At 37.5% G+C, this 11,662-nt stretch overlaps 1 protein-coding gene across 1 annotated transcript in view; it reads right to left on the minus strand.

Annotated features, from left to right (window-relative positions):
• Positions 1-11,662, minus strand: part of LOC149482087 (CD151 antigen-like) — a 152,937-nt gene that overhangs the window by 103,095 nt on the left and 38,180 nt on the right. The window lies entirely within an intron of this gene.

Below are 11,662 nucleotides of genomic sequence, written 5' to 3' on the forward strand. Positions count from 1 at the left end.
AGCCGGTGTATGTGAAATAGTTGGCGGCAAAAATGCGCGCCGATGCTCTCCGAGCCGGTCTGTGTGAACGGACCCTTATGCTCACGCTCTAACTAACATGGATATATTAACTAAGAAACTAATACATGTCTAAAAAGAGTTTGATATTGAAGCTTTATTTTGTACCTAATGTACATATTATGATCCTCTGTGTATTTGTATATTTTAATCGTAGAAAATTATGAAAATAAAGCACGGAAATGTTACATATTCGTTACGGAAACATTTTCCCGAGGCATAATAATATATTTTCTTTGTGAATAAAGCCTTGCGGTGTTTTGTGACCAAAACATTTTTCTTTTATACAAGACGGGCCTTTCCTCATTAATAAGTAATATTATATTCGTGATAAATATTTATGTGTTTGTTTCATGCACCTGTTTTTCGACCTAATGCTAATGCATATAAGTTACAATTTTCTTTGGAAATCTGGAATCATTTTTGAATATTACAGTAGGCGGTCGACTTATTAATGTTATGTTTCATTTTCCAAAATTAACGAGATACATACATCAAGTATGCATTTCGTTAATCTTGGAGGCTCCGTTTAAGATTAAAAAAGGGTCTGCCGAGCTCACGTGTCAGAAGTGAAACTTCTTTGTCAAGTTTCAAAAATACCAAAATCGTCGACTTACTCCATGGCCATGACACATCCTTGAAATTTTACTCAAGAGTCAAGAAGTTTCACTACAAAAATATTACAAACATATTATAATAATAGACTTACTTAGTCATTAATAATATTTATAGGTTTTTCTCATCTACACACCATCTACATAATATCATCCTAATCACACATCCCTACTAATATTATATATGCGAAAGTAACTCTGTCTGTCTGTCTGTCTGTTACGCTTTCCCGCTTAAACCTCTCAACCGATTTTGATGAAATTTGGCACAGACAATCTTTAGAGAAAGAACACAGGCTACCTTTTATCAAAACACCACGCGGGCGAAGCCGCGGGCGGAAGCTAGTTTCGAAGAAAAACATTTATTATAACATGAACACCAAACCTAATTACACGTCTTAAGCTTAATTTGCTCATAATAACGGCAAAGTAATAACTGTGATAATCTGTGGTTAGTACACATTTCAGGCTCAGCTTGCAGTGGACAAACAGATTAGAGTTTCCATACTACAAACTTAGATGGGATATTGCATGAAAGTTAATATTATAGTTTATTTTATAAATGACTAGCTGACCAATGCGTCTGCTCTCAAAAGGGATATTTTTCCGTTATTGCGTCATTTTTCATTGCTACTCCACTGATATTGGTCGTAGCGCAATGTTTGACTTTCTCTATAAATGTCTATCCAGTAGGAAGTAAAATGTTTTTTTTCCATACGAACCAGTAGTTTCTGAGATTAGCGCGTACAAACAAACATGTAATCAAACAACTCTTCACCATTATTATAATTATAGTATAGACTTAGTTATATTTGTTAAAGAAAAACCGCAAATGAACAAAATATACCTACTGATGGAGCTAGCATGTCCTTTCATATTAATTTTGCTAACAGATATGATGTAATAGGGAGAGTAAGTTGAATTTTCCATATTTTAATTGCAATGGGAGTCCATGAGAATTAAGTCGCTAAATTAACTCCGTTCCCGGTTCCACGTATTTAAGATAAATCCGTAGTTATTTCCTCATGGCATCAAGTTTTTAGCATTTAACGTTTTCAAAATTTTCTATTTATTATTATAATTGCATATTCATCATGTTATATTGTGTGTAATTCACTTTGTAATTATTTTCGATGTATAATTTACTAGCTTTCCGCCCGCGGCTTCACCCGCTTTGTCTAAAACATTATAAATTATATACTAAAACCTTCCTCTTGCATCACTCTATCTATTAAAAAAAACCGCAGATTTAAGCCATACATAGGGACATAGGGACAGAGAAAGCGACTTTGTTTTATACTATGTGCGTGCGTACGTGCAGGAAATTAGGAACCTATGTAACGATGCGGATGTTATTGCGCTGCAGGAGACTTGGCTGATGCCATATGACTTAGGTTTCGTGAATGAAATACATAAAGATTTTGGAGGCTCAGCCAAGTCTTCTGTAGACACATCCACACTTCTGCGTGGTAGGCCATATGGGGGTATTGCTATCATATGGCGTACGAATCTATTTTCTGAGGTTGAAGTTATACCGTGTGACAGTGATCGAGTCATGGCTGTGCGTCTAGGTAGGGGCGATAGATCTTTTTTGGTGTTTTCTGTCTATATGCCAACAGACAGTGAAGAAAATCTACCAATGTTTACTGAATGTTTGGCACTGATTACTACAGTAATTGAGGCCTCTGACACCGAATGTGCATTTATATGTGGGGATTATAATGCACATCCTGACTCACGATTCGGCAGAGAAATGTCAAATTATTGTAGTGAACAGGACTTGCAGTGTTTAGATATAGACAGGCTTCCGGCAGCCACATATACATACATAAGTGACTCTCACGGGTCGTGTAGATGGCTCGATCACTGTCTTGTAACGGCGGCTGCCGAAATTCTAGTCACTAAAATATATATTAAATATGACTCCTATTGGTCAGATCATTTACCTCTAGTCCTAAATTGTAATTTAAATGTGATAACACCTAAGAAGTGTGATAATTATGTCAACCATAATGTTAAATATATGTGGGGTATACGAGATGAAGAGAATATTGCTATTTATACAAAAATGTGTGAACTAAAATTTACTAATATACAAAATAAATATGATAATGAATGTAATTTTATATGTAAAGACTGTGATAGCAATTGTATAAACAACAATCATTTTAAATTATTGGATCAATTTTACTGTGATATTATTTCGATTATGCAATCATCAGCTGAAAGAAGTTTTAATAATAGGAAAAAATGTAAATATAAAATAGTTGGTTGGAATTCACACATTAAACATTTTCATCTACTCGCTAGGCAAACTTTCCTGGAATGGGTGTCCTACGGTAAGCCGCGTTCGGGATACTATTTCGATGCTATGTTCTCGGCACGTAAAGAATTTAAGACTGCATTAAAATATGTTCAAAAAAATCAAGACAAAATAAAGTTAGATATTTTAGCTCAAAATCATTATACCGGAAATTTTATTGAATTTTGGAAGGAAACTAAGAAAATGGATTACAAAAACGTTTTACCTGCTTGCGTAGATGGACAACAAGATTCTAAAGCTATAGCTAATCTTTTCAAGGCACAGTTTAATACGAACCCTATAGCTAATGCAAATGTCAATGGTAATGTGTATGTATCAACTTCAGCTGAGACCGTACAATCAACTGAGAAACATAAGCAAAGTAATAATATCATAACATCTAAGGACGTTTCTCAGGTGATTAAAAATATGAAGCGCGGAAAGTCACCGGGTCATGATGCTCTTAGTATAGAACACGTTTTATATGCTGGTAAAAACATCTACCCTGTTCTGGCTCAATTTTATACTCTCTGTCTCAAACATTGCTATTTACCTAAGGATTTAATTAAAAAAAACTATAGTTATCCCTGTCCCTAAGAATAAAACCGGTAGTATCTCGAGCGTGGCTAATTATCGACCTATCTCGCTGGCAACAATTGTGGCCAGGATACTTGAAAAAATTTTGCACTCCAAATTGTCACCATATATTAATATTGACGATGCCCAATTCGGTTTTAGACCTGAATTGGGAACTGATATGGCTATATATACATTAAAAGAAATTGTTAACTGTTATAATAATCAGAATACTAGTGTATATGCATGTTTTTTAGACTTAAGTCGTGCCTTTGATACCTTGAACCATGATATATTATGGAAAAAAGTTCGCAGCAGTGATGTTTCTTCCGACGTTGTTGGTCTTTTTACATATTGGTATGATAATCAGACGAACAGCGTTAGGTGGGGCAGTACTCTGTCCGACAGCTATATTCTCCCGTGTGGTGTTAGACAGGGTGGAGTAACCTCTCCCGATCTGTTTAACTTATATATTAATGATTTGATTGTGGAGCTGAGTAAGACTGAAGTTGGACTTAAACTAGATGGCAGATATGTCAATAATTTGAGTTATGCTGATGATATGGTCCTACTCAGCCCCTCAATCAAAGGGCTACGAAAACTTGTTGGCATATGTGAAAGATATGCTCTTTCACATAGTCTACAGTATAATGTAAAGAAAACAGAAATGTTGATATTCAGATCGGGTAAGGGACCGGATAACATTCCGCCAATCTGCATTAACGGTCACCCTATTAAAATAGTAGATAGCTTTAAGTATCTTGGCCACATTGTTACATCCAAAAGAAAAGATGATGCCGATATTGAGCGACAACGACGTGCCCTCTGTGTCGTCGGCAATATGATCATCCGGAAATTTCGTAGGGCATCCAATTCCGTTAAAGTTCATTTATTTAAGACTTTCTGTCAGTCCCTCTATACTTGTCAACTTTGGACTAATTACACCAAAAAAGCATACGATGGCATTCGAGTAGAGCACAATAACATCTTCCGATATTTGATGGGGCTCGACAAATTTTGCAGCGCTTCGGAGATGTATACCAACTTTAGAGTAAACTCCTTGAATGCCATCCAGAGACACAGGATTGCTACATTTATGTCCAGAGTTGACAAGTGTAGAAATAAAATTGTACGCAGTCTGGCTGACAGAAATATAACTAGTAGTTTGTATAAAACTTGGATCTCAATTATTATGAGATAATTAAGTAATGGCTTTATGTTTTTATTGTATTAAAATTATTAAAATTGTATACATGTAAATTATGGGACTAAATTGTTCTGAAATAAAGAATTTATTATTATTATTATTATGTCTCTCTCCATAATACACGGGTACCACCAGAAGGAAGATACCCGGTCCTTTGGGAGGCTTACGTGGGGACACAGGTCCAACACGCAGAGGCCCTTTAGAGAATTTAATGTGTTGTGGGACACCAGCCGCAGCCTGCCCATGACTGCACTATAGAGATACAGCCCTGGGCAGTCCGCGGCCAATGTAGGACTATTGCAGAAAAATGGAAATGAACAAAACTGGGTTATGGAAGGGGGTGTTAGATGGACTGGTATATTGGTTCTATGGGGACTATGGACGTCTGCCTTTTCAATATTAAAAATTGAAAATAATGGCAGACGGTGACTCGCCAGTTCGGTCGATGGGCTCCCAAAAAGGTTACCGAGAATGGCAACAAGGGGGCAACATCAGCTGAACGGCTAGGGGTGTAGAGAGGTGCGGCACCGGTTTCACCATCGCGGGCCCGCGGGCCCGGAGCGGGTTTCCCCGCTATTACGCCATTAGACACTTCCACCCCCGAGCATATAGCTCTGGCGGCTCCACTCTGGACGGCCAACAAAGGCAAGCCAGAGGTGGGGGATCCTGAACCTCGTCATTGTTCACTCCGAACTGCCACTGGGACAGTCCAGAGGTGAGGACAGGGACCTCCCCCGGGAGCGCTCGGTTCCCGCGGGGTCGCTACTCCCCGACACCTCGCCACAAGGTGCCCTGCGGGGTGACTGACTGCACGGTTGGGATATCTATTGTAGATATGCCAACCGGGGGCGATGGGGTCGTCACATCCCTACGCCTTTATTATTATTATTATTATGTAGTGATTTTCTATCTATACGTATAATTTTAAACGTATATATAAATATTTATTAGGTCATGTTATGAACAATGTTCAGTTAGACCTTTGTATAGGTACCTAAAATTATGGTTACTGCTATCGTGGGCGGCGAACATTGTCCATAATAATACGTTGCTAGTTATATTCTCTTTGATATTTGATTCTATTCAGAATTTGTGTGAAATATTTGACTCTGTACCTTTATTTGGATACATATTTTACATTTCTATCCTTAAATTAAAGTATGCAAAAATTGTTTTTATTTTCATGAACCCTGTTTTTCACTTTCCCAAAGCAACGACCCATTTTGTTCTTCTAGGAAATATACTTTGTGCCACCTGGGGTCGTTTATATAACTCTCTGAATACATCATGAATGATATTTGATGACAAATATATATTTTAAGTACTTTCATCCCTTTAAATATCAGATTTTTACAATTAGCAGTTAGACACAAAAAGTAATGTATGTTAAACAGCTTTTAATTTTAATCAAATAAAAGTCTTTAATTCATTTATTTATTTTTATTTTTTTGACTGACCGGTTGTCTTGGTGGGTAGTGGTCCTGCCTTCCATGCCAGAGGTCGTGGGTTCGATTCCCACCCGGGGCACATATTTGTGTGATGAACATAGATGTTTGCTCTATCTGGGTGTCAATTATCTAGATAAGTATTTATTTAAAATTATATCTTATACTAGCGGCCCGCCCCGGCTTCGCCCGTGGTACATATGAAAAATAGATGTTGGCCGATTCTCAGACTTACCCGATATGCACAGAAAATTTCATGAGAATCGGTCCACCCGTTTCGGAGGAGTATGCAGACTAACATTGTGACACGAGAATTTTATATATCTTATATAATTTTATATATCTTATATAAGAAAATTTCATGAGAATCGGTCCACCCGTTTCGGAGGAGTATGCAGACTAACATTGTGACACGAGAATTTTATATATCAAATATATTTTATATATCAAATATATAAAATTCTCGTGTCACAATGTTAGTCTGCATACTCCTCCGAAACGGGTATATATAAAATTCTCGTGTCACAATGTTAGTCTGCATACTCCTCCGAAACGGGTGGACCGATTCTCATGAAATTTTCTGACACGAGAATTTTATATATCTTATATATAAAATTCTCGTGTCACAATGTTAGTCTGCATACTCCTCCGAAACGGGTGGACCGATTCTCATGAAATTTTCTGTGCATATCGGATAAGTCTGAGAATCGGCCAACATCTATTTTTCATATGTACCACGGGCGAAGCCGGGGAGGACCGCTAGTACATATATATGTTTATTAGCCATCTGGTTTCCATAACACAAGCGAAAGCTAAGTATGGGATCAGATCGTGCCGTGTGTGAAAATTGTCCTGAAATATTATTATTATATTATTATTATGTGTTCCGTTTGACGTCCGTAGTCCATTATGAGAGAGTACATCGCCTTTTTCCCCGTGAAGTCGCTAGATGGTGCTAGTTTTAAGCCCGTCACGTGGTACCGCCGCCAGCGCCGCGAGTGGTGGGGGACAAAACTCACCACAGTCCCAGCAAGCCACCAGAAATATTCTCATTGTTGCGTCGTTTTTCAAACCGTACGCAAGTCGTTAGATTATATGTAATTTTAAAATACTTTATTTTAAATTACATATATACATAATTTAAATTTAAATAATAATTTTATACGAACTTTCGAGATTGAAGTAGAAAGTTCAGTTTTTTCTTTTTAAATAGTTTTTATTTAAGTCCGTTACGTTTCATAGTGAAATGAATATTCAAGTGTTACCTGCGTTATCGTTATTTCAAACGAATAACGAAAATCGGATTTATTTGAAGTATAAATCTGCAACCACGAGCGTGGCATCGCGACCATAAGTCTATAGCGCAGGCCAAGGGCCTACCGAATCGTGTCGAGCGTCATAACAGCGCGTTTTCTACGTGTTCCGAGCTGAGTTCTTTTTGTTCGGGGTCCAGCGACGACGAGGAGCCGCCGCAGCGTGTATGGCGCCGCCAGCGCGCGTTCAGCCGCTCGTGTGCAGGTTTGAGATTTTGTCTCAACACGGTGAGTCATGTTATTAATACATTATACGTGCTTTACGATGATTTCAATACAAATCTTTCAACGTTAATGGTTATTACTGGATGTTACGCCTTAGATAACCTATTTTCACAAATATCGGTTTTAAGATAGTCAGTATATTAATTGCCGAAAGCAGATTCGAAAAGTGTTTCGAACTTTTGATTTTATTCCTCCTTGAATCGTATTCGCTACGCGAACATTCTAAATGTATGTGAATTGTGCCTTCCTTTTCCGAATTGAGGGTAGATATCAAAAACGAATTCTTAATCTCGTTAGATTAGAAAATTCATCCGATACGAGTCGAATCAAGTAGAATGTATTTGCCTATATCTTGTAAGCACAATAGAAATAGGTAAATTATTACGAATTCTTACAAATATATTAATAATTTTTGCCTGACGCATTAAATTAGTCCGCGACTCTGTGCCTAATTACTGCTAAATTTAAATGCGACTTCTATTCTCTATACAAATAAAGTTAAGAATTAATAGAGATGCTTTGAAGGGGATTATTGATAAGTGTAAATTCATATAAAATTCCTCCCGCTGGGGAAAGAATTTTTAACTTTCCTACTAACATGATTAGTAGCATATGCAGATAGGCGGATTTGATAAGTTGGTTTAAAACTCGTCACAATCAGTTTTTACCAGTACATGCAATAACCGTTAAGATCGACTTTTTAAGTCGTTTCAAATCATTTCATGAATACTTAAGTTAGAATCAGGAAACACCAAAAGAATAAAAAAGGGGGGGGGGGAGATTTTCAACAAATAAAAGCTCAAATTAATCTCGTCACCCTCGAATACCATGTAATTCGAAAACCAGCCATAGTTTTCACTTAAGAGGTAATAATACTTATTTATTCTTTAACTCTTGACATCATACTTTGTCTTTGAAGATTCAAGTCACTATTGAAAATCAGGGGTTCGTCAAACGAACACCATGACTATTGTTAATCACCCCTTTTCATAATTAAGAAAAGCAAGTTCTGCAAATACAGAGTAATTTTCAATTTCACACCCACTGTTAACTGTGACATGACATACTCAACATAAGATCATAAATTTTTGTATTTGCGAGGCTATCGACTACCCGTACGTATCGACGCCTCCTATATCCTTGTATCACTATTGTATACCATATCGATATTATAATTATAAATACATCATAAACGAAGGTCAATTACTTAAGATAACGTATCAGCCCTTCGGGCTCAAAGAATGTTTGCAACAGTCACAAACTGGACTGCTGAAGAACCAAGGGACTGTGGCCTTTACTTGGTGATCTACATGGGCAATGATTTGCGTTCACCAGAACAGCATATCCCACATTGAAATGAAATGAAATGAAAGGATTTATTTTGCAAGAAATGTGAAAAATTTACATATGTTATATTGTTTCATTATTCCGCACAAATCGTCAATTGATTGGCTTGCAGAGACTTTGGAATTACAATTCAACTCAATTCAATTCGAAATGAAAGTTCGTCTCTAACCTACTTTGGAATATCAATCCGATAGAATCTATTCTGACACCCGAGCGTTGCTAAGATTTTCTACGAATGGTTTGGAGCACGGAAGCAAATTTGAAATTGGCGATGGAAATTAAATTGAAAGTGTCAGTGCCTTAAAACAGGCTTAATAGCAGGCAGTTGGTCCCTCAAGCAGGCATACCACCTCTTAGGGTTTCTCAACTTTGCAACCTTCATCACCCTCCGGGGAAGGATGCACTGCCGCATGCTATAGCGCCAAGGGAACGCCTCTCGGGGCTTATTACCTTTGCAACCTTCATCACCCTCCGGGGAAGGATGCACTGGCGCACGCTGCAGCGCTACAGAAACGCCTCACAGGCTTATCACTTTTGCAACCTCTATCACCCTCCGGGTAAGGATGCACTAGAGCACGCTGCAGCGCTACACGAACGCCCCACGGGCTCATTATTATTTTTGCAACCTCCATCACCCTCCGGGGATGGATGCAGTGGCGCAGCACGCTGCAGCGGTACAGGAACGCCTCTCAGGCCTTTTATTTGAAACCTTCATCACCCTCCGGGGATGGAAGCACTTACGCACGCTGCAGCGCCACAGGAACGCCTATCAAGGTTCAAATTTTATTACCCTCCGGGGAAGGATGTACTGACACACGCCATAGCGCTACAGGAACGCCTCTTAGGGCTAATCAACTTTGAAACCCTCCGGGGAAGAATGAACTGCCGCTCTTGTTAAAGATCTAGTTCAAAAACATCTTTTAAAAGCAAGTAAGTGAAAAAACAAGTATAATATCTACCAGCCGTATCCAATTCACAGGATAGTCTTGGCAGTGAAGGAAAGGACCTTGGACCCAGTGTCATTGAAATGTTTGCAGTAATAGCTTTCCTAATCTTGACTGTCGAGGTAGTAAGAAAAAATTTCATTTAAAGGCAGAACGAAATCTCTTTGACAAGAGTTATTAGTTTGAACGTTTGAACACTTCACAACCTTCTAGGGCTGTACAGCTAGGAAGCCGAATTCTCGCGCAATTGCACCGGCTCCTAATACAACGTGCTCGAACAGTCGACACAAACATTTCCATTCAGAGGGGAATTCTACAAATAAATTTTGATCACAGCTCAAACAGCTTACGTTATTTCAAGTAAGACAGTCTTAAACAACCGGCTCTATTGCCTCGAGTTCATTATAATAGTACCCAAGTGGAAGAAACCCTCTTTGCACCTAGACCGCAAGAGGCGTGCTACTATCAGGATAAGTCCTCTCAATCGTTCACTGACAAACACGCACAGGTTCAGCTCCAACGCAAATACAGAACCTACAGCTGAAAGTCTGGCTCATTTTGAATAGGTCAACCTGTTGTACACCTTGATGGACAGCTTAAAAAAAAAAAAAAAAAAAACAAAAAAACATACATAGACTGCTGGTGACCACTGACCAGGCTATAAAAGGATGCTAAATACTTAGCTAAATTATGTATAACTGACGGTTTAGTACACTATTCTTATACATAAAATCAGTCAGTTTGTATTAAAATAAAATTATATTAAAATTTCATTTGATCATTTAAGCAAATATTAATTACCTTAGGGTATTTCCTTAGCTAGAACAAATCTTTCAAAATTACAAATCCGGAAGGCAAGGAAGGTTATTCAAAAACTCTTATCGAGATATTTTTAAAATAAATCAGCATAATAAAAATAATTATTTGACTATGTGATTTATAAAATTAATAAAAAATTGTTTGCATTTATTAACGCGCAGCTACTATACTGTGATTACTGTTATTAGCTTTTGGACGTGTTCTCTATTTATTCCTGTTTACATTGCAATTCAAAACAATGGGTCGAGAGTGAAGACGCGTTTACCTCGCATTCCGCAAGTTAGCTAAATTATTGTCACATATTATGTAAATATGAATCCAGTTTCAAGCGCATTTTCCAATCCATAAGAGGTTCTCTGACTAATCTCTTTATTACTACACAGCATCCGGTGAGACCAGCTACAGCGGCTATCATTGGTGGCAGGGTAAAGTGAGCTCTTTTAGAGTCGAGTTTGAAATCTGGGTAATGTTACATAGTAATATATGTAGTAGCATCATCAATCTATTTGGAGAAATATCTAGTTATATCTAGCTATGTTTATAAACATTATTATTTACGTAAATATTTTTAAAGAATATAATAAATTCGATCACAAGGTGGCATTCGAACCCCCGTCTTTCCGCCACATGGTGGAATTATTATTATATTATTGTCGTAGTGTATCTAATACTAATCAAAATAGAAGTCATTAGTAATCACAATCGAGATTTTTCAGCCTACTAAGGTTTAAGTGCATATTATACTGATTAAAATGTTGACAAGATATACTTGAAGTATATTTATGGATGTATTTTATGCATGGTATTGAGACAAAT

This window comes from Colias philodice, chromosome 15 (assembly GCF_061535455.1).
Source record: "Colias philodice isolate Cphi_HAF_F1 chromosome 15, ilColPhil1 Martin Lab GWU primary, whole genome shotgun sequence".
In the NCBI taxonomy this organism is placed as follows: Eukaryota; Metazoa; Arthropoda; class Insecta; order Lepidoptera; family Pieridae; genus Colias; species Colias philodice.